Raw genomic sequence first — 27702 nt, 5'->3', positions numbered from 1 at the left:
ATACCTGCTCTGGCTCTCAGAGGCTGAAACTTTTCACACTATTTATTTATTCTGTTTTCTATACTGTTGTCCCAGTGGAGCTAAGAATGGTTTACATGAATTTATTCAGGTTCTCAAGCGTTTTCCGTGTCAGTCCTGTTGGGCTCACAATCTGTCTAATGTACCTGGGGCAATGGGGGGATTAAGTGACCTGCCCAGGTTCACAAGGAACAGTGTGGATTTGAAGCCACCACCTCAGGGTGCTGAGGCTGTAGCTTTAACCACTGCGCCACACTCTCCCTAGAAGGCTTCTATCTTGTTTTCATGACACTCAAAACATGCCCCATGTGAAGCATTTTCTTAAAAAGAAGTTGGTGCTAAGCAGTGGATTAATTTATTGTGCTTCCAAGATGGGCAGTGACCGATTAGATGAGCCGTTTCAGTCTTATCTGTTGTCATCTATTAGGTTACTATTTTCTATTAACTAAATATAAAATTAACACATGAACGATACACTAATATGCAATGTAAGCTTTGTTTGCACCTATATGTCTCTGTATTAAATCTGACTCGCTTCATTGCTAGCCAGGTTTTCTGTTCCCTGAGCAACTATAACTGTAGTGTGTTCTCTGTAGTAATATCTGAAAGACCAGAGTAGATATCAAGTGGTTATAAATTAAAGGGACTGGGCTCATTGACATTTTAATGTGTCCGTAAAGCACCATTCAGTATAGCCGAGCTGGTGCTGTGATGTCTCGATTTCCCTTTTGTAGCACTTCCTGTCCCTAAGATGTAATAAAGAACCCAAGAGTTTACCCCTGTTAAGGATGTGTGAGAACCAATAAATCGTGGGAGGTTTTTTTTTTCCACATTTATTTTTGCATATTTATTGTCACAGTTGATTCCCTGTGCCACTAAAATCATATCGAATGCAACATATCTCTGCTTCCTGGCGCCCTTTGGGTTCTATGTCGCTCTTGCCACTAGGGCACATGCTTAACATTTGTACCTATTGATAAACGGTCCTTTTATATTTGAAGGCAAATTACTCTGTCTTTAATTTGCACCTCCTTAATCTGTGGAACTCCAACAGATAATTACATTTAACAAGAGTAAAAAATCAAGAAGGAATGCTGTAGCTGCTGAAAAGCACTTCATCTCGAGTCAGATCTTATAATTGTTCATACAGGCCATTTTGAAAATAGTGTGCTACACAGAACAGCTTAAACTTCAGCAGTACTGTAAGACAGTGTTCTTCAACCATCGGTCCATGGACCAGTGCCGGTCCACAGAAATTTCCTGCCGGTCCACAGGGCCAGCATGTGCATCAGGCCCAAATCAGTGTTCTTCAACCGCCGATCCACGGTGCGATCGATGCGGCGTTATCTTTGAGCCAGCTTCCTCTTCCTCACTGATTCAGTGCACAAAGCCACGGGCAGTGGCTCCAAAAGGCATCCTGTGCCTGAACCGGAAGCCGTTGCAACGTCAGAGGGAAGGCTTCCAGATGAGGCACGGGACGTGCAAGGTGCAATTAGTACTATTATGGGGGCAGGGTCTGGGGTGGACATTGGGTAGAGATGGGCGGGGTCTGGCCCATGACTTAGCCCAGTGTTCTTCAACCGCCGATCCATGGACCAATGCCGGTCCACAGAATAATTATTTCATTTCTGCCGGTCCATAGGTGTAAAAAGGTTGAAAAAACACTGCTGTAAGACATACGTGATGCCTTCATCCAATGTTATCTCAAATCGCTTTTCTTGGTCCAAGAGAACAATATAAACCTTGGGGTCCATTTTAGTGAGCCTTATTAAAAGGACCCCATAGCTTGATACAACAACAAAATAATCAGAAGACCAAAAGTTTTCCAGGTACATAATCCCACGCCCTTACACCCCCCCAACCCCCCCATAAAATAAAAAAATTTAACTATAGGAGGCGTTTCCCAGAATGAATAGATATATAGTGATGTGATTGTGAGCACATCAAATAAGAAATAATACTCAGTTAAATATTCAAGACATTGCTGCAAGCATATACAGTTAATGAGGCCCTAAATGGCTCCCAAATAGCTTGCAATTGATGCACTTGTACAGAGTATCCAAGGTTGGTTTATAGACAAAACCGCTGAAGACAAAGGTGCGCGCCGACAACTGAGTGCAAGACGGAAGCGCACGCCGAAGAAAAAGAGTGTTTTTAGGGGCTCCGACGGGGGTTTTTGTTGGGGAATACAAATCGCGGCGGCGTTGTGGGGGGTTTGGGGGGTTGTAACCGCCCTCATTATACTGGAAACTTAACTGTTTCCTTGTTTTTTAGGGAAAAAGTAAAGTTTCAGTAAAATGTGGGGGGTTACAACCCCCCAAACCCCCCCCAATGCCCCCACAATGCGGTGCGATCTGTATAAAGTAAAGTGGGGGGGTTCCCCCCATTCCTCGTCGGAGCCCTTTAAAACAGTCATTTTTTTTCGGTGCGCGCCTCCACGTTGCGCTCAGTTGTCAGCGCGCTTTTCACCTGACACCTCCAAGGTTAATTGTAATCATATCCCGAGCCATGACTCCAAGAACTTTTGCAGACGTTCAAACATTACATCGTACCTGCAGTACCACGAAGAGGCCAACTGCATGAAGATATACACCGTTTTAAAATTTTAGGAACAAATCGGTCACTTAACTATACTGTGGAATGCGCTCCTGAGGAAGGTGATGGAGGAGATAACGGTGACGGAGTTTAAACAAGAGGATCTTTAATCAGAAAATAACGGGTATATATTGAAGGAACTAAGGCCAGTACTGGGCAGACTTGCACGGTCTGTGTCCCGTATATGGACATTCAGTTGAGGACGGGCTGGGGAGGGCTTCAATGGTTAAGATGGGCTGGAGTGAGCTTTGACGGAGACTCCAGTAGATAGACCTTAAACACACTACTGGGCAGGGCTCTGGGCTTTTGGCCCAGAAATATCTAAGAAAAAGGACCATTTAAATTAAATGATTAATTTATGGAGCATGTATGGTTGGACAGACTGGATAGACCATTCAGGTCTTTATCTGTCGTTATTTATTATATTCACCGTGTTAATACCAAAGAAGATGACAGTGAATATAGACCATATAGTCCAGTGGTCTCAAACTCAAACCCTTTGCAGGGCCACCTTTTGGATTTGTAGGTACTTGGAGGGCCTCAGAAAAAACTAGTTAATGTCTTATTAAAGAAATGACAATTTTGCATGAGGTAAAACTCTTTATAAATCTTTCCTTTTGGCTAAGTTTTAATAATAATATTGTAATTTTATAGCTAAATAGACATATCATCAAGAAACTGTTTTATTTTACTTTTGTGATTATGATAAACATACCGAGGGCCTCAAAATAGTACCTGGCGGGCCACATGTGGCTCCCAGGCTGCAAGTTTGAGACCATTGATATAGTCTGTCCAGTCCCATCCATACCATCTGTTAATCTCTACCATCCCTTCTTTTCTCTTCAAGATCATCTGTGCTTGTCTCATAAGTTCTTGAATTCAGATGTAGGCTACATCGCCACCACCATTACTGGGAGGCACATCGGTTATACTCTTGTATCTCTTTTCACTCTCATCCAATGACTGACCCCTTTTTCCAGAAGATTGGAGGGTGGCCAATGTAATGCTGAGTTTTAAAAAGGGATCTGGGAAATTACACACCGGTAAGCCTGACTCAAATAAACATAAAGTCTTCAAAAAACCCAAAAGTGTTACCAATAAAGTAAATAACTAAACAACTCCCTATAAGTTTCCAACAGAAATGACCACAGCAATTTAAATTCAACAGAATTCAAAATATACAATGAAATAAACAAATAAATAATGGAATTTCAGTATGGGCCAATCAACCCTCCGAATAACAAGAAAGCCCCGGGCAGGTGTTCATGGGTGACTAGCACCAGACCAAATTCTAAATGAACCCTGCCCCGTACAACATCTGTTCCCTTATTAGTAAATGAAATTTCTAGTATAAATGATAAGTGCAGTTGTACATTCAATGAAGGAAAAAAGGGGGGGGGATATAAAGGACTTGGAATTAGAGAATGACACAGTGACAAAATTCATCACCGTTCCCGTCCCCGCGGATAACCACGGGAAATAACCCCATGTCATTTTCTAGTGTTTTATTTCAACCTCAGTCCTTCTACACAAGCATTCTTCAAAGCAAAGCTTGCAGGTCAGTGGTTGTGGCCATTCATACTCTGATTCTTATGTGAGCCAAGGATAATGAAGCCATTGTGACATCACTGATGTGATTGGCTCTTAGGCACTGGTGGAATGAGGCATTATGACATCACAATATCTGCTCTGGATACCAGAGACTGTCATTCTGTAGTGTCTGTTTCAACCTCAGTCCTTCTACACCAGCATTCTTCAAAGCAAAGCTTGCGGGTCAGTGGTTGTGGCCATTCATACTCTGATTCTTCCCTCTCTCCTTAAAGAATGACATGAAGATGGTTTCCCGCGATTATCCGCGGGGACGGGAACGGTGATGAATTTTGTCACCATGCCATTCTCTACTTGGAATCCCCCCCAAAATCAAAAGAAGTGATCAATCAATCAAAATCATGCTAAACAACATGTAGGAAAAAAAGTCACAATTGATTAACAAGCTGCCAAAGTGAGAGATATAGCGGTGATATGAACTGCGCTTTGGCTGCTTGTTAATCAATTGTGACTTTTTTTCTACATGTTGTTTAGGATGATTTTTGATTGATTGATTGATCACTTCTTTTGATTTTTGGAGGGATTCCAAGTGCTTTATAGCCCCCCTTTTTTCCTTCATTGAATGTACACCTGCACTTTACATTTGTACTAGAAACAGGGGTGGCAACTCTGGTCCTCGAGGGCCGGAATCCAGTCGGGTTTTCAGGATTTCCCCAATGACTATGCATTGAAAGCAGTGCATGCAAATAGATCTCATGCAGTCATTGGGGAAATCCTGAAAACCTGACTGGATTCCGGCCCTTGAGGACCGGAGTTGCCCACCCTGGGCTAGAAGCTAGTTTGAGTTGAAGGCAACTAGACCGGAGTTTCCCACCCCTGTTCTAGCCCAATTAGTCACTTAGGATTCATATTGCATGCACTTGGTGTTTTGTGTTTTTTTTTTACAAGTTGTCTATACAGAACTGTGCCAAAGGCTTTGCTGAATTCTGAGTATTAGATTTCAGGAAAGTATTGCAAATATAGTGTTCTTCCAGTCCAACTTTCTGGTCACATAGTCAAAGAAATGAATCAGATTTGTTTTGACAAGATCTAATTCTAGTAAGATCATGCTGCCTCTCTGTTCCTAAAGTCCATTGGAGTCCACAAATTGCATTATCCTCTACTTTGGCGGCGTTTCCATTAATTGTACTCACCACAGAGACTAGAATTACCAGCCTGTAATTACCCTCCTTCTCCTTACTCCTGCTTTTGTGGAGAGGAATCGCAAATTGACGGAATTTTGGCTGGTAATCCAGTTATGTAGGAATATAATGATCCTTTCAGCTTCTGCAAGTATGAAAACTCAATATTTCACTTCGTAAATAACTTTAAAATGGTTCCTGTCCTCTTGAAGTTACTTGGCCAAATGACTCTGGTCTTGGAGGATCCAATCGGGTCTAGTATTGAAGCTGCTCAAAAGGTAGCGTCGTTGGACACTTCTGCCTACATCTCGTTTAAGAACGAGGTTGGTTAGTAAGCTGATGGCCCTCGAGTTTCTGTGTTGTTACCTCCCTGCTTCTGTGGAGTGGAGGAGTAGCCTGATGGTAAGTGCTAGCAGCCCGATAACCTGGGCAACTGAGTTCGAGTTCCGCTGCAGCTCCTTGTGACTCTGGGCAAGTCACTTAAGAACATAAGCTCATAAAATGTACCCAAATTGGGTGTCAGGTCAAAAGCGTGTCGGGACAAAGGTGCGTGCAGACAACTGAGCGCAGCGTGGAGGCGCGCACCGAAGAAAATGACTGTTTTAAAGGGCTCCGACGGGGTGTGTGGGGGGAACCCCCCCACTTTACTTTATACAGATCGCGCTGCATTGTGGGGGCGTTGTGGGGGGTTTGGGGGGTTGTAACCCCCCACATTTTACTGAAAACTTCACTTTTTCCCTAAAAAACAGGGAAACAGTTAAGTTTCCAATATAATGAGGGAGGTTACAACCCCCCAAACCCCCCACAACGCCGCCACAATCTGTATTAAGTAAACTGGGGGGGGTTCCCCAACAAAACCCCCCGTCGGAGCCCCTAAAAACACTCTTTTTCTTCGGTGCGTGCTTCCGTCTTGCGCTCAGTTGTCGGCGCGCGCCTTCGTCTTCAGCGGTTTTGTCTATGAACCCCCAAATTGCTCCCCATTGTGTCTATTCTTTCAAAGGTTCCAAAGAAAAGCCAATATCATTTAATGCTGCCTTGATTAATTTGCAAAGCAATACTACACTTAAAAAAAATTCTAGATTTATATTCTGGATGTACCATCTGAAAAAAATCTCTTTGGCCTTCAATTTCATTCCTTGGTGTGGTGAATCTGATTTTTTTCAGAGGGTTCACCCTTGGCATCTCTGATTTCACCTGCTTTCCTGACCCATTCTAAACAAAGGATGCTTTGTTGTTAGGTCATTCAGGCAGTTTAAATCCTGTGAACACTGGATTCAAGCCTGTAGGCCTTATAGTTAATTTACACTATGGGATTTCAGGCAGATCAATGGCGTTTGTTTTTCTTCACCTTGCCATAGAGTTATAACTCCACTGAGCAGCATTTGGACAAAGCTTGTACACATTCTAATTAAACTTTGGTGTATCCCTGTGATGTTTGCGTAGGGTGGGAATAGATGGGGTTGTGTTTAGTTAGGGCTTCTATTTGTGAACGTGGAACTCTGAATTGTATGTATTGTAAAAGATCCAATAGACAGAGCTGAGTATTTGTTCTTTGTGTAAGGGAGGAACATGGTTAACCCTGTTTGACATATGGGCGTTGGAGAGGAGTGACTCTTCTGGATTTGTGAACAGCTGTCCAGCGGTTACCATTGCAAAACTGGAAGTTGGTTACTTGGAACAGTTTTAAGGTGTCTAATTTGATTCTAGATTTGAGGCCTACCTTAATTTTGGTGGTTCAGTAGCTAAATGGGGCAGGGGCTAACCCCACTTGCTCCTCCCCTAGTGGCTACTGCTTAAAAATGAAAGCTGCAACCTCTACCCCGTAGGCTTGCATTAGTACACTTTAGATTCCGTATCTCAGAGCCTTATATTTAAAGTCCTGTTCATTTATGGAGAAATCCATCGGAGATATAAGTACAGTACCTTGAATTCTGCTGGAGCTATACCATTAGAAAATCAATAAGAAGACCTGCTGGGCTGCTGAATGGATAATCGGTGTGTTTGTGGCTAAAGAGGAGTGATGTGGGCAACAGCTGTAGTTCTCTTGCTGTATTTTTGTCTTGGGTTAATGGGGTCTGACCTTTTTTCCAGGGAAGATGGGTGTGACAGTTTCTAAAGTGGAGGCAAGAGCAGAGGCTTCAGCTAGAATCTTAAGTGAGGACAAATCCTGCCCTTTCTGTCTCCCTGATATGATTAATAGCCGAATCCCTTTTAGCAGCTGGTAAAATGAGTCTTAGGTTCATTGTACTTAAGATGAGACAAATGATAGGATGACATTTCTGACAGAGTTAAAAACAAAACAATTTCACCAAGATGTAACATTTGGGGGAAAAAAAAACAAGAAGAGACCTGGAGTTTGATCAGAACTGGAGACTGTGATTAATACAGTGGTGCCTCGCATAACGAACGCCTCGCACAGCGAACGCTGCACACAACGAACTTCATGTCTTGATTCATACAACGAACTTCGTTTCACACAACGAAGTCGCCCGAGCTGCGTTACTCACTGCGCTTAACTGCCCTCTCTCACAGCCCTTCGCCTGGCTCCCTGTGCAGTGGCGGACCGTCGGCTCGCCTCCTTTTATGGAGGGGCCCGGCGCCTACTGCTGATGCGTTGGGAGGGCGGAGCTACTCTCGCCGCTTCCCCGATGCTAGAAAAAAAAAAAAAAAAAGAAAAGTTAAGTCCCAGTTTTTGCCGCTGAGACTCTGCCCTCTCTCACTGTATACAGTCGTCCTTTTAAGATAAACTCAATATTTTTTATATATCATGGCTTCTAAAAAAAGCAGGAAGGTGATTTCTGTTGAAATGAAACGGGAAATAATTAGAAGGAGTGAATGTGGGGTAAAACAGTGTGACCTCGTCAAAGAGTTTGGCCTCAGCAAGACCACCATTTTGACAAATTTATCTTTTTTTATGTCATCTTAGCATATTTTATGCTGCAGAACGAATAATTTTTTTTAACATGTATTGTTATGGGAAAACGCGTTTCACATAACGAACTTTTCGCATAACAAACTTGCTCCTGGAACGAATTAAGTTCGTTGTGTGAGGCACCACTGTATTTTATTTTATTTAGTTAGTTTTCTATACCGTTCTCCCAAGGGAGCTCAGAACGGTTTACATTAATTTATTCAGGTACTCGAGCATCTTTCCCTGTCTGTCCCAGCAGGCTCACAATCTACCTAATGCACCTGGGGCAATGGGGGGGATTAAGTGACTTGCCCAGGGTCACAAGGAGCAGCGTGGGGTTTGAACCCACAACCCCAGGGTGCTGAGGCTGTAACTTTAACCACTGCGCCACACACTCCTTCCTTGTGTGTATAAGAACCTCCTGTTTAAAATGTGGGATAAGTTGCAGCTAGGACTTGAGTCAGTGTGCAAAGCATTTGAATCCGGAAAGCCGAGATATGACAGCGAGAAGTATTGGGACAAAAGGAAAAGAGAAGCAGAGAAGTGCAAGAACATAAGAGAGAGAGCTTAAGGTGGGGGAGGAAAAGAGAGGCAGATGAGAGAGCTGAAGAGGAAGGTGTGCGGTGTGTATTTGTACAGTTCTGTACAGCAGTGTTTCTCAACCTTTTCAAGCCAAGTACCCCCTAATCCTAATAAATACCAACCGAGTACCCCCACCAAAGCTCCACACCAGACCCACTCAAACTCCACCCTAGGCTGGCCCAAACTCCGCCCTTGACTCCACCCCCATAATAATAGTACTAATTGTAATGCAATTTCTTCCATCCATTTTTCATATAAATATAATATTATTAATACATAATGGTAACCACAAAATTAAAAAAAAACAACACAAAGCAATGCAGAGAAAATGTTATTTGAAACAGAGCATACAGAATCAGCAGATATGGGGGCCCTTCAGCCAGGAGGAGGAGTGGTCTAGAGGTTAGAACTGCTACCAGCACCCTGAGGTTGAGTTCAATTCCAGCCTGCACCCTGTGACTCTGGGCAAGTCACTTAACCCTCCGTTGTCCCAGGTACCACAGTTAAGATTGTGAGCCTGCCGGGACAGATAGGGAAAATACTTACAAGTACCTGATTGTTGTTCAATGTATTGTAAACAGCTTTGGGTGAATCTCTTCATGAAAAGGTGGTTAATAAATCCCAATAAATACATATACAGGACACGGCAGCTCTTGACGCATCAAAAACACATTTCGGCCATTTACGGGTTTTTGAATTGGAGATTTTTGTGATCAGCCCACGCCTTTTTGACTTAGGCTTGCCAGAGCAAGTTCACAATGTCTGTGACCCAGAATTTATTGTATATTAGAGTGATTATTTAGGCTGTGCCACTGTTGGAAACTAGATTACCTAAAACCATCCCTAAAGTTTGTCAGTTCTTATATTCTTTATACCCAGCATTGTTTGCTTTTTCTGGGGGCAGCAGTTGTGGCATACTGGGCTGAAAATTTCATCATGTTATCCACTGACTCCCAAGTTCATTGTCTTGGGTGGTGACTTCATGCTCATGTTGTAGAGCGCCTCCTTCTGGTGTAATGTGGTACTGTAGAAGTAAACCATATTTACTTTAATAAATTTTTTTAAAAAATATACAAAACGGGGACTCCAAACCAAGATAATATAGCGGTAGTCGATACCCTGGTACAAAATGTAGATTGTGAGCCCACTAGGGACAGTGAAAGGATGTGCATATAATATATGTAAACCGCTTTGATTGTATTCACAGAAAAGTGGTGTATCATATCCACGAACACCTTTGCTATCTTGAAGATTTCCTTGGATTCTGAGTGGTATTCCCAGTTGCTATCCTGATTGTATTAGTTCACTGGAGAAAGGGATACTCGCAACAAGATTAGCAAAGTAAGTGCTATGTATATTGCCAGGCCTTGCATAACCATTAGGTAAGACTAGGCAAAGGAAAATAATAGATTCAGACAGCAGCCAGTTGAGGGAAACATGATTAATGGGACAAAACAAACATGGATTTAGCCTGTAGGAGAGGTGGACAATTATCAAGTAGTCAGATAAATGACTTTGGGAATTGCCCTCATTACGTATGTACATATATGATATTCCTGATGGAATTCTGTGCCAAATGTTTGAAAACTCTGCACACAGTATTTTAAAATTCTGCAACATTTATTTGTAGCCTTTTGCGTAGGAATTATCCCATCATAAGGCCTGAAATCTCTTCCTGCTTTTTTCCTTTCTCATCCTCCAGCTTCCTCCATTCCCCCCTCTCACTCCAACTGCAGTTCTGTCTCCCTCTAAATCCCATACACTAAGGAGAAAAACGTTCCACGGAAAATCCAATAATAATCAAAAAGTGGAAACGATATATGGAGTGGGATTCAACTTAACAACAATATTCAATAAAAGCCAACAAGATATACAAATCAACATTAGAGTCCTTTTTTGCATGTAACAGGCTCGACATGGCCGTGTTTTGGCTCGTATTTTCTCAACATTCGAAAATATTGATGTTATATTTTCCATTTCTCATGTATTGCAAGGTTGTTTTCTTCTCCTGAGGAAGGCACATGAGCCGAAACACAGCCGTGTCTAGAAGAATAGGAAGCCTCTCGCTTGCAAAAAAGGACTCTTGTTGATTTGTACGAGTGTTTGTATATCTTGTTGGCTTTTATTGAATAATCGTTTCCACTTTTTGATGATGATTGGTTTTTCCATGGAACATTTTTATCCTAAATCCCACCATTACACATAATTCTGTTTGCCCTTAAAGTCTTCTCCCACATGCAAGTACCTCATTCGCTCATTATTTCTCCTCACCTCCCTAGCTATCACTATATCTTTCCTCCCTTCCCCATACCCAGGACCTCAGTTCATATAAACAGTTGAGTCTAAGCCGGCACAAGAGACGGAAGTGACCCATTGTACTACTTCTAACTACTTATTTCTTTAGCACTACTAGACGTACACAGCCCTGTACATTAAAGCATTCAAGAGACAGTCCCTGCCCAGTAGAGCTTACAATCTAATCAAACAGGACAAGTAGGGGGAGTTAGGGAGTTTCTCAGGCATGGGCACTTTACAAGCAAGTGGGGGTTAGGAGTTAACAGCAACCTCGAAAAACTGGGCTTTTAGCTTGGAGTTGAGTATGGCAGTCTGTTCCCGGCATATGGTGCAGCAAGAGAGAAGGAACATAGTCTGGAGTTGGCAGGAGAGGAGAAAGGTACACTTACCATTATTTCTTCACAAATTACTCATTCCTCTTTACTCCTCTCGAACTCTGAGATCTACTAATCAAAACTTCTTGCTAATTCCCTCTATAAAAATTTTTACTACACACGAAAAATAAATTTTGCCGTATCTGCCCCGACACTGTGGAATTCCCTTCCACAACCGCTCCGAGAAGAACAACATCTTGAAAAATTCAAGAAGAGTCTAAAACTTTCCTATTTCTAGACGCTTTTTCTTCCGTTTAAATTTCTCCTCACCATCATACTTCTATATACTATTCCACATCACTTACAATTCCCCCACCCTATCTGTTATAACCTAACCCTTCTATTTCCATTTTCTCTCTACAATGTAACTTTACCCACCCTTCCCCTTCTTGCCCTCACGATCCAGTTTGTCATGTTAAAGTCATTAATGTTCACTACGTGTTTTAATTTTATTTTTTTATTTTTTAATTTGTTTTTTTTATTTTTTAATTTTTTTTTAATTACTCGTACCATTTATTCTAGAAAAACTTTTAAACTTTATGTAAACCGGCTAGATATTTGCTTGATAGTCGGTATATTAAAATTCTAATAAACTTGAAACTTGAAACTTGCTTGATGAACGGAGTTTCCAGGGAGCTGTGCAGGAGTTCACTACTTCTTGCCATGAGAGCTTAGCGCTGGAGGGGGAAAGAGTGAGCAGAGCCGCTGCTGCCTGTGGCTAAGCTGAATTCGGCACACAAGGTGCAAATTCTGTGCATCCTGCGGGGGGAAGGAATTTTGCACATGCAAAATTCTGCCAAGAGTATTATATGATCGTGACTAGAGATTGACACGGTGATAGAATTAATCACTGTTTCCATTCTCACAGATAACCGCGGGAAACCATCCCGTGCCATTCTTTAGTGTCTATCTCAACCTCAGTCCTTCTACACCAGCATTCTTCAATGCAAGGCTTAAGGGTCAGAGGCTGTGCCCATTCATACTCTGATTCTTATTTGAGCCAAGTATAAGATAATGAAGTCATTGTGACATCAGTGATAAGGTTGGCTCTAGGCATTGGTGGAATGAGGCATTATGACATCACAATTTCAGCTCTGGAATGTTACTACTCTTTGGGTTTCTGCCAGTTACTTGGGACCTTGGTTGACCACTGTTGGAAATGGGATACTGGGCTTGATGGTTCTTCGGTTTGCCCCATTATGGCAATTCTTATGTTTTTGTGAGCTAAGTATAGGGCAATCAAGCCATTGTGACATCAGTGATGAGGCTGGCTCATAGGCATTATGACATCACAATTTTGGTTCTGGAATGTTGCTACTCGTGGGTTTCTGCCAGGTACTTATGACCTGGGTTAGCCACTGCTGGAAATGGGATACTGGGCTTGATGGATCTTTGGTCTGTCCCAGTATGGTAACACTTATGGTCTTATGTTCTAACCATCCGGTGTCATTCTTTAGTGTCTATCTCAACCTCAGTCCTTCTACACCAGCATTCCTCAATGCAAGGCTTGAGGGTTAGTGGTTGTGTCCATTCATACTCTGATTCTTATGTGAGCCAACTAAAGGATGATGAACCCATTGTGACATCACTGATGATGTTGGCTCTTAGGCATTGGTAGAATGAGGCATTATGACTTCACAATATCTGCTGTGGATACCAGAGACTGTCATTCTTTAGTGTCTCTCTCAACCTCAGTCCTTCTACACCAGCATTCTTCAATGCAAGGCTTGAGGGTCAGTGGTTGTGCCCATTCATACTCTGATTCTTATTTGAGCCAGGTATAGGATAATGAAGCCATTGTGACATCACTGATAAGGCTGGCTCTTAGGCATTAGTGGAATGAGGCATTATGACATCACAATCTCAGCTCTGGAATGTTGCTACTCTTTGGGTTTCTGCCTGGTACTTGGGACCTGGGTTGGCCACTGCTGGAAACAGGATACTGGGCTTGGTGACAACGCTTATGGTCTTATGTTCTAATCATCCAGTGTCATTCTTTAGTGTCTCTCTCAACCTCAGTCCTTCTACACCAGCATTTTTCAATGCCCATTCATACTCTGATTCTTTCCCCTCTCCTTAAAGAATGACATGGGGATGGTTTCCCATGGTTATCCGCAGGGATGAGAACGGTGAAGAGTTCTGTCGCTGTGCCATTTTCTCTTTCGTGACTGAGCTCAAAATTAATGTTGTAGGGGGTGAGGGGAGCAGGGAAAAAGGCTGAAAGTTTGCCTAGGGCCCAGTAAGTACATTGCCAGCAATTTTTCCCTTTGAAGCCCTTTTGCAGCCAAACTTTGAAAAGTACAAATCACTGCCCTTAGTTCCAGTCAGGCTTTGTCACAGCTCTTTATCAGCAAGTCTTTATTTTTAGTTTAAACTAAAATCAACCTGTCTCAGGATTCAATCAGTTTCCAGGACAAGCAACAAACCCTTGCTTCGGAGTGCTTGTCAGATTTCTCTTCCAAAGATCTGCACCCTCCCTTTTTCTCTCCTGAAGGCTTTATTCCCTCCTCCATAAGACAACCCTGCAACGCTGGCGCTCAGCGGGGAGTTTTAACGTTAAATATCATCTTGCAAGTTCTCAGCTTAAACAGCATGAAGCTGATGGATAAATTCCGAATCTTTGCTCTTTGGGAGCTGTTTTGTAAAACATTTTCTGCATGCAAAGAATATAAGACCATAAGCAGTGCTTCTGCTGGGTCAGACCTGAGGTCCATTGTGCCCAGCAAGTCCGCTCATGCGGCGGCCCAACGGGTCCAGGACCTGTGCAGTAATCCTCTATCTATACCCCTCTATTCCCTTTTCCTGCAGGAAATTGTCCAATCCTTTCTTAAACCCCAGTACTGTACTCTGTCCTATTACGCTCTCTGGAAACACATTGGCTAAGGCTCTTAACATTTGCATCTCCTCTTCCTATAGGCTAAGGCTCTTTGCACCTGCATTGTGATGTCATAGAGCTTTATGGTTATAGAAACCTAGAAACATGATGGCAGATAAAGGCCAAATGGTCCATCTGCAGCATCCACTATCTCCTCCTCTCCCATAAGAACATAAGCAATGCCTCCACTGGGTCAGACCTGTGGTCCATCGTGCCCAGCAGTCCGCTCACGCGGCGGCCCAACAGGTCCAGGACCTGTGCAGTAATCCTCTATTTATACCCTTCTATCCTCTTTTCCAGCAGGAAACTGTCCAATCCTTTCTTAAACCCCAGTACCGTACTCTGCCCTATTACATTCTCTGGAAGCGCATTCCAGGTGTTCACCACGCGTTGGGTAAAGAAGAACTTCCTAGCATTTGTTTTGAATCTGTCCCCTTTCAACTTTTCCGGATGCCCTCTTGTTCTTTTATTATTTGACAGTTTGAAGAACCTTTCCTTCTATACTCTCTCTATGCCCTTCATGATCTTATAAGTCTCCATCATATCCCCTCTAAGTCTCCTCTTCTCCAGGGAAAAGAGACCCAGTTTCTCCAATCTCTCAGCGTATGGAAGGTTTTCCATCCCTTTTATCAGACGTGTCGCTCTCCTCTGAACCTTCTCGAGTATCGCCATATCGCCATGTTCTTTTAAAATGGAGTGGCTAAATGCGTACCTGACTTCACCCATCTACTCTATGCCTTAGTCCTCTCCCACATGGAGTATTGCAATGCGCTATTCAACGGTCTCACGGCGAAGAACGCACAACAGCTCCGGCGTGTACATATCGCGGCAATTGGACTTCTAAAAAACCGTGCCTGCGACCTCGTCTCTCAGGCTCTATCATTTGCTCACTGGCTGCCCGTGGCCAAACGTCGTGTCTTCAAAGGCCTAATGCTAGCGTTCAAATCGTTTCACGACATGGCGCCAGGCTACATGATAGCCAAGCTTCCTCGGTACATGCTGAATAGGTCCCTCTGCTCCCAGGATAAAATACGTCCCCAAACGCCTCTGGTTGTGCTCTTCAACTGCAAACCGCCAAATGATGTTGCTACTCCCACGTCATACCGAGCCACTGGAATCGACCGCCCCCGCAGATCAGATCCCTTGAAGGACTCCTCAACATTAGGAAAGCCATAAAAACTCCCCTGTCCATGACCGATGGATTACAAAGAAATGTATATTGATACAAGATCCTCGGTATGCGTCACGTTAGGATACAACTTGTATTGGGAAAATCTTGCACTGTAACTATGGCAGATTTAACCTGTAAACTATATATTATGTATACAGTGATACCTTGGTTTATGAGCATAATTTGTTCCAGAAGTATGCTTGAAAGCCAAAGCATTCGTATATCAAAGCAAAGTTCCCCATAGGCCATAATGCAAACTCGGAAGATTTGTTCCACAACCAAAGTTTCCTGGCCCAGGGGTGGGTACGTGCTTGTACGTGGCATGCGCATTGTCAGAGAGGTGGCCAGCTTGGCTTGGGAGCTGAGAGGTCATGCACATGCTTCGACAGGATGGCGGCCGGCTTGAATCGGAAGGCGCTGGCGGTCGGCCGAGACATCGGCCGAAGCAGGTAGGGCAGCTGCACGGGGACCCCGAGGGAAGGAAGCCACCCTGTTTGAAGGGGCCGCGGCACACTCAAGCAGGCACCCACCCCCGGGCCACCGTATTTGAGAGCTCGGTTTGCGAGTCGATGCTCGTTTTGCGAGGCACGATTTGCGGGCGTGTTTTGCTCGTCTTGCTCGCAAACCGAGGTTTGGCTATATTAATATTAGATCCCTAGTATGTGTCAAGTAAGGATAAAAGCCTTTATCGAAAAACTTGTACGTTAACTAGGGCAAATTGTAACCTGTATACTGTATATTATGTATGTTTAACCTGTAACACGTTCTGGGCTCTTTGGGGAGAATGGGATAGGAAAGTAATTAAATAAATAAATAAATGGCATCCGCAACATGGCTTGTAGCCATTCTCAGTTTGGCAATGCTGGAGCAGAGTTAAGATGCCTGCATGTATTTTGTAATTCGCTGATGGCCCCTAGGCATAGGAAAGAAAAAGAGAAGATCAAAATGTTCTTCAGAAATAGCCAAAGGGATAAGGATGTACCCTCTGAAGAACATAAGAATTGCCGCTGCTGGGTCAGATCAGTGGTCCAGCAGTCTGCTCACGTGACGGCCCTCTGGTCAAAAACCAGCGCCCTAACTGAGACTAGCCTTACCTGCGTATGTTCCGGTTCAGCAGGAACTTGTCTAACTTTGTCTTGAATCCCTGGAGGGGATGCACGGACGGGGAGAGGGACCTTGGGGTGATAGTGTCCGAAGATCTAAAGGCGAAAAAACAGTGTGACAAGGCAGTGGCTGCTGCCAGAAGGATTCTGGGCTGTATAAAGAGAGGCGTAGTCAGTAGAAGGAAGAAGGTGTTGATGCCCCTGTACAGGTCATTGGTGAGGCCCCACTTGGAGTATTGTGTTCAGTTTTGGAGACCGTATCTGGCGAAAGACGTAAGAAGACTTGAGGCGGTCTAGAGGAGGGCGACGAAAATGATAGGAGGCTTGCGCCAGAAGACGTATGAGGAGAGACTGGAAGCCCTGAATATGTATACCCTAGAGGAAAGGAGAGACAGGGGAGATATGATTCAGACGTTCAAATACTTAAAGGGTATTAACGTAGAACAAAATCTTTTCCAGAGAAAGGAAAATGGTAAAACCAGAGGACATAATTTGAGGTTGAGGGGTGGTAGATTCAGGGGCAATGTTAGGAAATTCTACTTTACGGAGAGGGTGGTGGATGCCTGGAATGCGCTCCCGAGAGAGGTGGTGGAGAGTAAAACTGTGACTGAGTTCAAAGAAGCATGGGATGAACACAGAAGATTTAGAATCAGAAAATAATATTAAAGATTGAACTAGGCCAGTTACTGGGCAGACTTGTACGGTCTGTGTCTGTGCATGGCCGTTTGGAGGAGGATGGGCAGGGGAGGGCTTCAATGGCTGGGAGGGTGTAGTTGGGCTGGAGTAAGTCTTAACAGAGATTTTGGCAGTTGGAACTCAAGCACAGTACCGGGTAAAGCTTTGGATTCTCGCCCAGAAATAGCTAAGAAGAAAAAAAAAAAAAAATTTAAATTGAATCAGGTTGGGCAGACTGGATGGACCATATCTGCCGTCATCTACTATGTTACTATGTTATTATGTTACTATGAGGGTGTTTTCCCCTATAACAACCTCCGGAAGAGCGTTCCAGATTTCTACCAATCTGGGTGAAGAAGAACTTCCCGACGTTGGTACGGAATTGATCCTCTTTTAACTTTAGAGAGTGTCCTCTCGTTCTCTCTACCTTGGAGAGGGTGAACAACCTGTCTTTATCTACTAAGTCTATTCCCTTTATTATCTTGAACATTTCGATCATTTCCCCTCTGTCTCCTCTTTTCAAGGGAGAAGAGGCCCAGTTTCTCTAATCTCTCGCTGTACGGCAACACCTCCAACCCCTTAATTGCTCTTCTCTGGACCCTTTCGAGTGGTACTGTGTCCTTCATGTTCGGCGACCAGTGCTGGACGCAGTATTCCAGGTGGGGGCGCACCATGGCCCGGTACAGCGGCATGATAACCTTCTCCGATCTGTTTGATCTCCTTCTTAATCAGTAAATTGTTATCTTGCGACATCCTTACCCCCTTGGCTATTTCCACTTTCTGTTTTTCTCTGCAGAACAGATTGTTCTTCTCTTTTTCTCTTCTGTGCATGTATTTTATCAAACACATATATACCTATTTAGGGGATGAGTTTGCATAACAGGATACCCAAGTGAGAAGTCCAGGATGATGCCTGTTTGAAGAGGTAACATCAGCATCGGTTCATAGACAACGGCGCAAAAGACAAAAGCGCACGCCGACAATTGAGCGCAGCGCGCGCCGCCGGGCCGCTCTAAATTACAGTTTTTAGGTGCTCCGACGGGGGGTTTTGTCGGGGAATCCCCCAAGTTTACTTAATAGACATCGCGCCGGCGTTATGGGGGGTTTGGGTGTTGTAACCCTCCACATTTTACTGTAAACTGAACTTTTTCCCTAAAAACAGGGAAAAAGTGAAGTTTTCAGTAAAATGTGGGGGGTTACAACCCCCCACGCCCCCCCACAACGCCCCCCCAACGCGGCGCGATGTCTATTACGCCCCCCCGTCGGAGCACTAAAAACAGTAATTTAGAGCGGCGCGCGCTGCGCTCAATTGTCTGGGCGCGCCTTTGTCCCGGCGCGCTTTTGACCTGACACCATCAGCATCACATGCCAGCCCCAGCCCTGTTTTTTTAATGTCTAAAGTGAAAATAAAATATCTTCTGAATTCATGAACTACGAAGGACGTAATTTTCAATGCATTTCCGTAGGTTGAACGGTGTTCCGGGTGCAGATAGGATCCGATTCTATATAAGGCACCTAACTGTGCTTAACCATTTAGGCACTGGTTGTCAGTCAGGTGCTAGGAGTTGTTTATAACATCACGCCTAGCGGTGCCTAAGCGGATTTAGGCATCCCTGGGCATTCTAGAGGTAGGCACCGGAACATTAGTCCAGGTTTTACCGGTACCTAGCGACACCTAAGTCTACCGTGACTCTTCTCTTTCCTTATCCATGCCTAGTTTTCAGGTAGGTGTCAGGCATCAGAGGGCACCTTGACTTAGCTATCGCTGGGCGTTGTGCTGATATCCCCCTACAAGTAAAATTATTTAAAACAATTTTTAATGTTTTTCTAATGGCTTGGTCAATTACTGTACTACCAAATCGGATCTACCAAAAAATTTAGGAAAAAAGCCTCAGAAGTCCAGAGGTGATGCAAAGCTGCCAAGCTATGTGTACTGACACCCCTCAAGCGGACTAAATCTCTTTAATCAGCATTTAAAAAATCCTCCCTCCTAAACTCTGTAACAGAGGTGTCCAGCCTGCGGCCCGAGGGCCGCATGCGGCCCCGTGAAGTATTTTGTGCGGCCCCAATCGAGGGCGATGCAGTGTTTTCCTCTGCTGCCCCTGGGTGTTTACTGTCTTGCCGGCTTCCTCCTCTGTCTTGCTGCAGCGTTTGCGCGGCCCCCAAAACATTTTTTTTCATCCAATGCAGCCCAGGGAAACCAAAAGGTTGAACACCCCTGCTCTATAATAACACTCCTCAACTTGCAATTCTAAAACCAGCAAGCATTTATGTCCCGACAGGAGCCCGTTTCACGCTTCATCAGGGGATCCAAGGGCTGCATCTGAAAAAAAAGAAATCAAACCTATTAAACATAGAAACATAGAAAATGACAGCAGAAAAGGGCTATAGCCCATCAAGTCTGCCCACTCTATTAACCCTCCCCCCAACTACCCTCCTAGGGGACACACTCTGATGGCATCCCCTTTACACTATCCTCGTAGAGATCTGACGTGGGCATCCCACTTTTTCTCGAAATCTTGCACGCTGCTGGCCGCGATCACCTGCACTGGGAGCTCGTTCCTATGGTCAACCACTCTTTCTGTGAAGAAATACTTCCTGGTGTCGCCATGAAACTTCCCGCCCCTGAGTGTAAGCATATGCCCTCTTTGGCTGAGGGACCCTTGAGAAAGAAAATGTCATCTTCCACCTCGATACGACCAGTGGTATACTTAAATGTCTCAATCATGTCTCCCCTCTCCCTACGTTCTTTGAGAGGGTATAGCCGCAATTTGTTCAGCCTTTCCTTGTACAAGAGATCCTTGAGCCCCGAGACCATCCTGGTGGTCATTTGCTGATAAGAATAACATGCTCATAGACCTAGATGATAAAGACTAAAAAAACCTTCAGCTTGGAAAAGAGATGGCTGAGGGGAGATATGATTGAAATCTACAAAATCCTAAGTGGAGTAGAACAGGTACAAATGGATCGATTTTTCACTCCGTCAAAAATTACAGAGACTAGGAGACACTTAATGAAATGATTTTAAAAAAATAAATCTTTATTGATTTTTAAAACAAATAAAAATTGCAACAATTATACATTCACAAATATCAAATAACAGCACTTACATTCTTGCAAATAACTAAAACAAATTACCCTCCCCTCCCCTCTCCCTCCCTCCCTACTTGGGTGTGTGTGGAAACCGAATTAAATCCAGGAGCTAAAGAATCAATCATTCTATTGCTCAACAAATGACTCCAAAGGACTCCAAATCACTTTGAAAGTCTTACCATTTCCAGATTGTTCTGCTATCATCCTTTCATATCTATAATATAAACAAAACGTTTCTCACCAAAAAGAAAAGTTTAATCTATCCCAAGTTTTCCAATTTCTAGTTATTAATTGCATGGAAATACTTTTAAAACCAATAAGAGGAAATATTTTTTCACTCAGAGAATTGTTAAGCTCTGGAACACATTGCCAGAGGATGTGGTAAGAGCGGATAGCGTAGCTGGTTTAAGAAAGGTTTGGACAATTTCCTGGAGGAAAAGTCCATAGTCTGTTATTGAGACAGACATGGGGGAAGCCACTGCTTGCCCTGGATTGGTAGCATGGAATATTGCTACTCCTTGGGTTTTGGCCAGGTACTAGTGACTTGGATTGTCCACCGTGAGAACGGGCTACTGGGCTTGATGGACCATTGGTCTGACCCAGTAAGGCTATTTTTATATTCTTAATCATGGCACAGCCACTTGTACTCCCAGAGCCTCACAAGTAATGAATGAAAGCCATTGCTCAATTCATAAGACCTCACTGGATTGAAATCACAGGGCACTATGGCCCAGATTCACTAAAGATGGTGACTCAATCGCTGTTGGACGATTCTCGGGCCAATATTCAAACAGCGATTGATTCTCTATCAAGTTTGCATGCAAATCATTTGCAAGCAAACCCACCGCCTCAATCTTTCAGTGAGCGATAGACACAATGCAGAGCCCTAACAGTAGTAAAAGGAGAAGCAGCCTCCTGTCAGGGTTTCTGCCAGGTTTGTTGGTTGGTTGGTTTGTTTTTTTCATTTTTTTTAAATATGGCACAGATATTTTGCGTGTATTACACCTGCAAAATATCTGCCCAATAAAAAAAAAAGAAGAAGGAAAAAGCCTCCCGACAGTGCCTCCTTCCTTGGGAGGGGCCTGAGGCCTGAGCTGAGACTATATCATTTAGGCCAGAATTTTATCTTTTATGATTGATTTGAAAAAAGAAGGATCATTAGTAAATTTCTGCAATAAATATGTCTTCAGTACTTTACGAAAAGTGGGTAGATGAGAGAGAACTCTAATTATAGAAGGAAGGTCATTCCAAACTTTTACAAATAAAAAAGAAAATGATCGACAAAAAATTGGCCATAGTTTGTATTCCTTTAACAGTGGGAAAGCCAAATTTATACTTCGGAGAGCTCCTAGAATTAGAGATTTCTTGTGAATTGAATGAGACAGGAACCAAAGGAGAAAAAAATACCATATAGGATTTTGAAAATTACAATTGCACATTTAAATTAGATCCTCCCAGTAAACAGGAAGCCAGCAAAGGGATCTCAGCAAAGGTGTGACATAATCATACACTTCTCCCTCTGTATCCACGGGGCTTAGGGGCAGAGCTGGCCCGCGAATATAAAAAAAACACAAATAATATTTGGGCTGGTTCTGCCCCCAATCCCCGCTTCCCAACGGCTATTTTAAGCCCTCTAAGCTCCCCTTTAAGCCTTACCTGGTGGTCTAGCGGGTTTTCGAGGCAGGAGTGATCTTCCCACGCTCCTGCCCCGTGCAGATCGCTCACAGGAAATGGCTGCCTTGAACTCCCTTAGTCTCTCGAGCCATTTCCTGTGAGCGATCTGCACGGGGCAGGAGCGTTAGAAGATCGCTCCTGCCCTGAAAACCCGCTAGACCCCACCAGGTAAGGCTTAAGGGGGGGCTTACAGGGCTTAAAATAGCCCAGAAATTTTAAATGGGTTTTTGGGTTTAAAACCGTGAATAACTGAATCTGCGGATTTGGAGGGGGAAGTGTATTTATGTTTACTGTATATCAGTTTATCCGCCGTATTCTGGATAAATTGTAACCTCCTCAAATTACATTTACTTAAAGAAGCTTAAAGCGAGTTGCCATAGTCCAACTGAGGTAAAATAATGGCCTGAACCAAAACTGCAAAATGTTGCTGAAAAAAAAGATGACGTCCTCTTCTAAGCGCCTTTAAACTGAAAAACATTTTTTAGTAACGTGATTAATTTGATTAGAATGATGAGAGTGAAGAATCCAGAATAAAACCCAGAATTCTAGATGAAAAATCAATTTTCAGTGAGTCACCAGAGGCTAACAAAATTGAGCTAGGCAGCTGCTCAATGTTGGGCCCAAACCATAATAATTTTGTCTTGGTAATAGTTAATTTCACGCACACTGAAAATGCCTAATCTTGGATTCTTAAGATGCAGGAATTAATGTCTGATTTCGGTTCATAGACAAAATCGCGCCGACAACTGAGCGCAAGGTTGACGGCGCGCCGAAGAAAAGCACTATTTTAAAGGGTTCCGACGAGGGGTGTTGGTGGGGAACCCCCCTATTTTACTTAACAGACATCGCGCTGGCGTTGTGGGGGGTTTGGGGGGTTGTAACCCCCCCTCATTATACTTGAAACCAAACTTTTTGCCTGTTTTTTAGGGGAAAAGTTCAGTTTTAAGTATAATGTGGGGGGTTACAACCCCCCACAACGCCAGCGCAATGTCTGTTAAGTAAAGTGGGGGGTTCCCCCCCCACACCCCCTGTCGGATCCCTTTAAAATTGTGTTTTTCTTCGGCGCGCCGTCAACCTTGCACTCGGTTTTCTGCGCGCCGTTGTCTCGCACGATTTAGTCCCGTCACCCTGATTTCAGACTATTCAGAGAAGGATCGATTTCCAACAAAAGAAAAATATCATCTGCATAATTATAAATTGTTTCGATTGGAAATACAGTTAAACCTCGGTTTGCGAGTAACCCAGTTTGCGAGTGTTTTGCAAGACGAGCAAAACATTCTCGCAAAACTTGTCTCGCAAACTGAGTGTTGACTCGATTTGCGAGCACCCCCCGCCTGAACAACTTAAACTTACCCCCCGGTCTCTCACCGGCACGCAGCCCACAGGACGTGCTGGTGCCGCTAGAAGATCTTCCTGCTTCTGCCGGCCTTGAGCATGCCGAGAATCTCGGCGAGAGGGAGAATTAGAAGGCCTTGAGCATGCGCAGATGCATGCTCAAGGCTGGCAGAAGCAGAAAGATCTTCTAGCGGCACTGGCACGTCCTGTGGGCTGTGTGCCGGTGCCAGACAGGGGGGGGGGGGGTAAGTTTAAGTTTTTCGGGGGAGGGGGAGGTGCCGGTTCGTGCGTAGGGGTGGTGGTGCAGGTTCGCACAGGGGGGGGGGGTCTTTGCGAGGGGGGGGGGGGGGGGGGAACGTATCAAAGCGAGTTTCCAGTATTTCCTATAGGGAAACTCGCTTTGATATACGAGTATTTTGGTTTACGAGCATGCTTCTGGAACGAACTATGCTCGTAAACCAAGGTTCCACTCTAGTTTCAAATATTGCAAAGTAGTCATTTAAATGTTAAACAAAATAGGGGACAATGGAGAGCCCTGCGGTACCCACAAACAGAGGCCCTCATTATGGACTTGATATGATCTTAACATCAAAAATCCTTTTAACCAGTCTAATACCTTTCCGTTAAGACCAATATTAGCTAACTGTAGCTGTACAGAAAAATATTTACAGCACATTATAAAGGCAATTAGCTTGGTGCCTGCTTTCCTATATAGCAGGGAACGAATCGGGTGCTCAGGATTCCCATAATGAAGATGCGTGAGAGAATTCTTCATATGCCACCTTCATTGTATGTGGATTTCTAATGCATATTTTATTGTGGGTATCCTGAAAACCTAACTGGCTGGGTGTGTTCTGAGTTCTGTATGTGAAATACTAGCCTAACTGGTTAGATATGCCTTTAATATTTAGGCATAGACACTTAATGCCAGCCTTGGAGCTGGTTCATTTATTTATTTATTGAAATTTGATATACTGCCAATTGCAAGTTCTAAGCAGTTTACAGACATCTAAAATGTGAGAGAGAAAAAAGAAAAGAGAATGTGCAGGTGCCTAAGTATGGCAGCTATCTGTGTAACTTATGGTGTTTTGTACAAAAGTATATAGGCATTGTTGTACTGGGAAAGATCAAAGGTCCATCAAACCCAATATTCTGTTTCTAGCAGTAGCCATTCCAGGTCACAAGTATCTAACAGATTCCAGAATATAAAACAGTATTAGGAATAAGCAGTGGAATTTCCCAAGTCTGCTTTATGGACATTTCTTTTAAGAATGTGTTCAAACTTTTTTTTTTTTTTTAACCCTGTTGTGCTAACTACTTTTACCACATTGTCTGTCAGTGAATTCCAGAATTTAATTACATGGTGTGTGAAGAATTATATGCTCCGATTTGTTTTATATGAATTACTTAGTAGCTTCATACTGTACCTCTTAATAAAATCCTACAAACGTTTAACTTTTTGTATTATGTAAGTCGCTTAGTTCATTGGATGGGTGGGACATAAGAATTTTTAAAATAAACTTAATTAAATGATATGCTGATGGAGTGAGAAGACATGTAACAGGCTTGAACTGCATTGAACTACCATCTGACTGTAAGTTGTTTGTTTCATTTATTAAAGAACTGTTTAATTCGGAGTCTGGCTGGTGACATCAAGATTACAGAATTAGGGTTTGGCTGAACAGGAACCTCTTACAGTGTCCGGAGTCCTTGCTTTCAGCACAAAAACCTGAAATCTATACAGAGAGCTGTATCTATATAGTAGGAGTTAGACAGCACAATATTCATTGTGGCTAGCATAAAAACCTGACTAGCTGGGTGTACTGTGAAGACTGGGTTGAGAAGCACTACTGTTCTGCCCCCATTTTATGTGGGCAGTTTCTCAGTTTGTGTATAAAACAAATATATAGATTGTTCTAAAATCTCCTAGAGTTCTTAGCTACTCCCAGAGGGTATGAATGTAGCTTACTGGAGCCCGCCTTCTTCAGTCTGAGAGAGAACAGTGTCCATTTTGTGAGACCATATGGCTGCATGAAAACTTGAATCTAATATTGTCCTCTCATCAGGTTTTCACCCTTTATTTTTGCTAGCCCAATACAGTTTAGGTTCAGTATCTAACTCTGGAGTACAGTGTTATGGCCCACGAGGTGTGTGGACACACTCCCAGCTTCCCCTTGGATAGAATGTGCTGGTTGAGTGAGAAGATTCTGTAAGCAAAGTTGTCTGCCTTGAAATCATCAGATTGTGAGTGTCCATTCTTTACTTCAAGTTATTAAAGAAAGTTTAAAAAAAACTAGAGACTTTGGCTGATAACACTAAGGTTAAAAAAGTAATGGGAGCCTCCGACAAATGCCAGCCTAACTCAGTGAGTTCAGCAGTGCTTGGCCATTTTGAGGAGTCCCTGCTTTACAGTAAAAACTTGAGGAAGTTTCAGTGAAAGTCTTTGGTAAAGAATTTTTAACTGCAAAATCCTAATAGGGCCTAAAATTTATCTTGAACTCTACCACCAATACAGACCCTAGACAAAACTGTTGCTGGCACCATAGTTCAGTGGATGCTTCTGATTTCATATAGCATTATCGTGCCTAGTACTGAGGTCTGCTTCACTCCAGTAGTTTCCTGGTTGGACTCTTAAGTGCAGCTCTGGAACATTCTTACGAAGATCAGGTTACAGTAAGAAGACTCAATGTCTGGGAATGCTTATAAACAAACAGACAGCCCTCCAGTACTGGTCTGTTCTCTAAAATCACTGCTTTTGTTTTTCTGTATTGACATAAATCTTTTGAATTCATTTCCATTTTCCCAATTCTCATCAAATGATAGTGGGACAGAGACCAGAATCGAGTTTGCTTTGGAGTTTTAATGTGTTCATGAGATGCCTTGTTCTTTTAGCAGAAGCAGTCTGAATGCAAGATTATTTAGTAGGCTTGTGCAATGCTTTTAAAACTAGTTTCCTTTCCCAGAGCCCCCTTGATGTAATTAGAAACAAAACTGAGTACAAACTTTTCATGTTGGCTAATTTTGCTGATTCGGCACTTTCTTGGACTAGGTCAGGGGTGCCCACACTTTTTTGCCTCGCGAGCTACTTTTAAAATGACCAAGTCAAAATGATCTACCAACAATAAAATTTTTAAAAAACACAACGCACACTGTATGCATAGAATTGTTAATTATCATTCCTATACCGGGGGTTTTTCAAAGAGGTCAAAGCAGATAACTCTATGCACTGTCACCTCAGTAACAACCATACAAAAATAGACAAATACCCACCTCCCTCCCTTTTTACTAAACCACAATAGCATTTTTTAGCGCAGGGAGCTGCGCTGAATGCCCAGTGCTGCTCTCGACGCTCAAAGGCTCCCTGCGCTAAAAACCACTATTGCGGTTTAGTAAAAGGGGACCATATTGTAAAATAGAGACAGCAGATATAAATTCAGACACATTTTGATCACTAAATTTAAAATAAAATCATTTTTCCTACCTTGTCTGGTGATTTCATGAGTCTCTGGTTGCACTTTCTTCTTCTGACTGTGCATCCAATCTTTCTTTCAGCCTGTATGCTTCCTCTCCTTCACACCTCATTCCCTCCCCCAACTTTTTCTTCCTCTCTCCCTGACCTTTCTTTCTTTCTCTCTTCATGTCCCCTTTCTTTTTTTTTGTTTCTCTTCTTTCCTTCTGTCTCCCTGCCTGCCCCCTTTCTTTCTTTCTCCCTGCCCTTCCCCAAGCCACTGCTGCTGCCATCGGGGAACAGGACCCAAACCGCCACCAATGGATAACAGGCCCCAAAGCCATTGCCGCCACCTCCCCATGCTCTCTGCTTCGGGCCGATCAGCATTCCTCTCCCTGACGTCAATTCTGCCGTCGGAGAGGAAGTTCCGCCCAGCCAGGCAGCGATTGGCTGGCTCGAACTTCCTCACCGATGGCAGAATTGACGTCGGGGAGAGGAAGACTGATCGGCCCGATAGATCGCCAAGGCAAAGTGAGTCCTGGGTGATCGACTCACTTTGCCTTGGCGAGCTACCCATCGATCACGATCGACCTATTGGGCATCCCTGGACTAGGTGATGTCGATTTGCTGCGTCAAAGCTAGAGGGTTGTGGTCGAGCTCTGACTTAGCGTACCTAAGTGGTGAATAACATAAGCCCCTGTTGTCCAGACATTATCATAGAAAGATTCTTCATATTTATTAGTACAAAAGTAGAATTCATTCTTAGGCTTTTCTGTCCTTAACCCGGATGCCATAACTGAACACTTGGGGCTGGTGCAGGAGAA

The 27702-nt window shown here is 43.5% G+C and overlaps 1 protein-coding gene across 3 annotated transcripts in view; it reads left to right on the top strand.

Moving 5' to 3' along the window:
• Nucleotides 1-27702, top strand: part of LZTS2 (leucine zipper tumor suppressor 2) — a 300826-nt gene that overhangs the window by 41392 nt on the left and 231732 nt on the right. The window contains exon 1 of one of the 3 annotated variants that reach the window (XM_033941532.1): nt 10158-10176. The exons of the other annotated variants lie outside the window; for them this stretch is intronic. The gene's annotated coding sequence lies outside the window, so the exon portion shown is untranslated. Of the gene's footprint in view, nt 1-10157; nt 10177-27702 lie in introns of those variants that run through there. 3 annotated transcript variants of the gene reach the window in all.

Source organism: Geotrypetes seraphini, chromosome 4 (genome assembly GCF_902459505.1).
Source record: "Geotrypetes seraphini chromosome 4, aGeoSer1.1, whole genome shotgun sequence".
NCBI lineage: Eukaryota > Metazoa > Chordata > Amphibia > Gymnophiona > Dermophiidae > Geotrypetes > Geotrypetes seraphini.
This window is presented reverse-complemented; position numbering and strand designations above follow the sequence as displayed.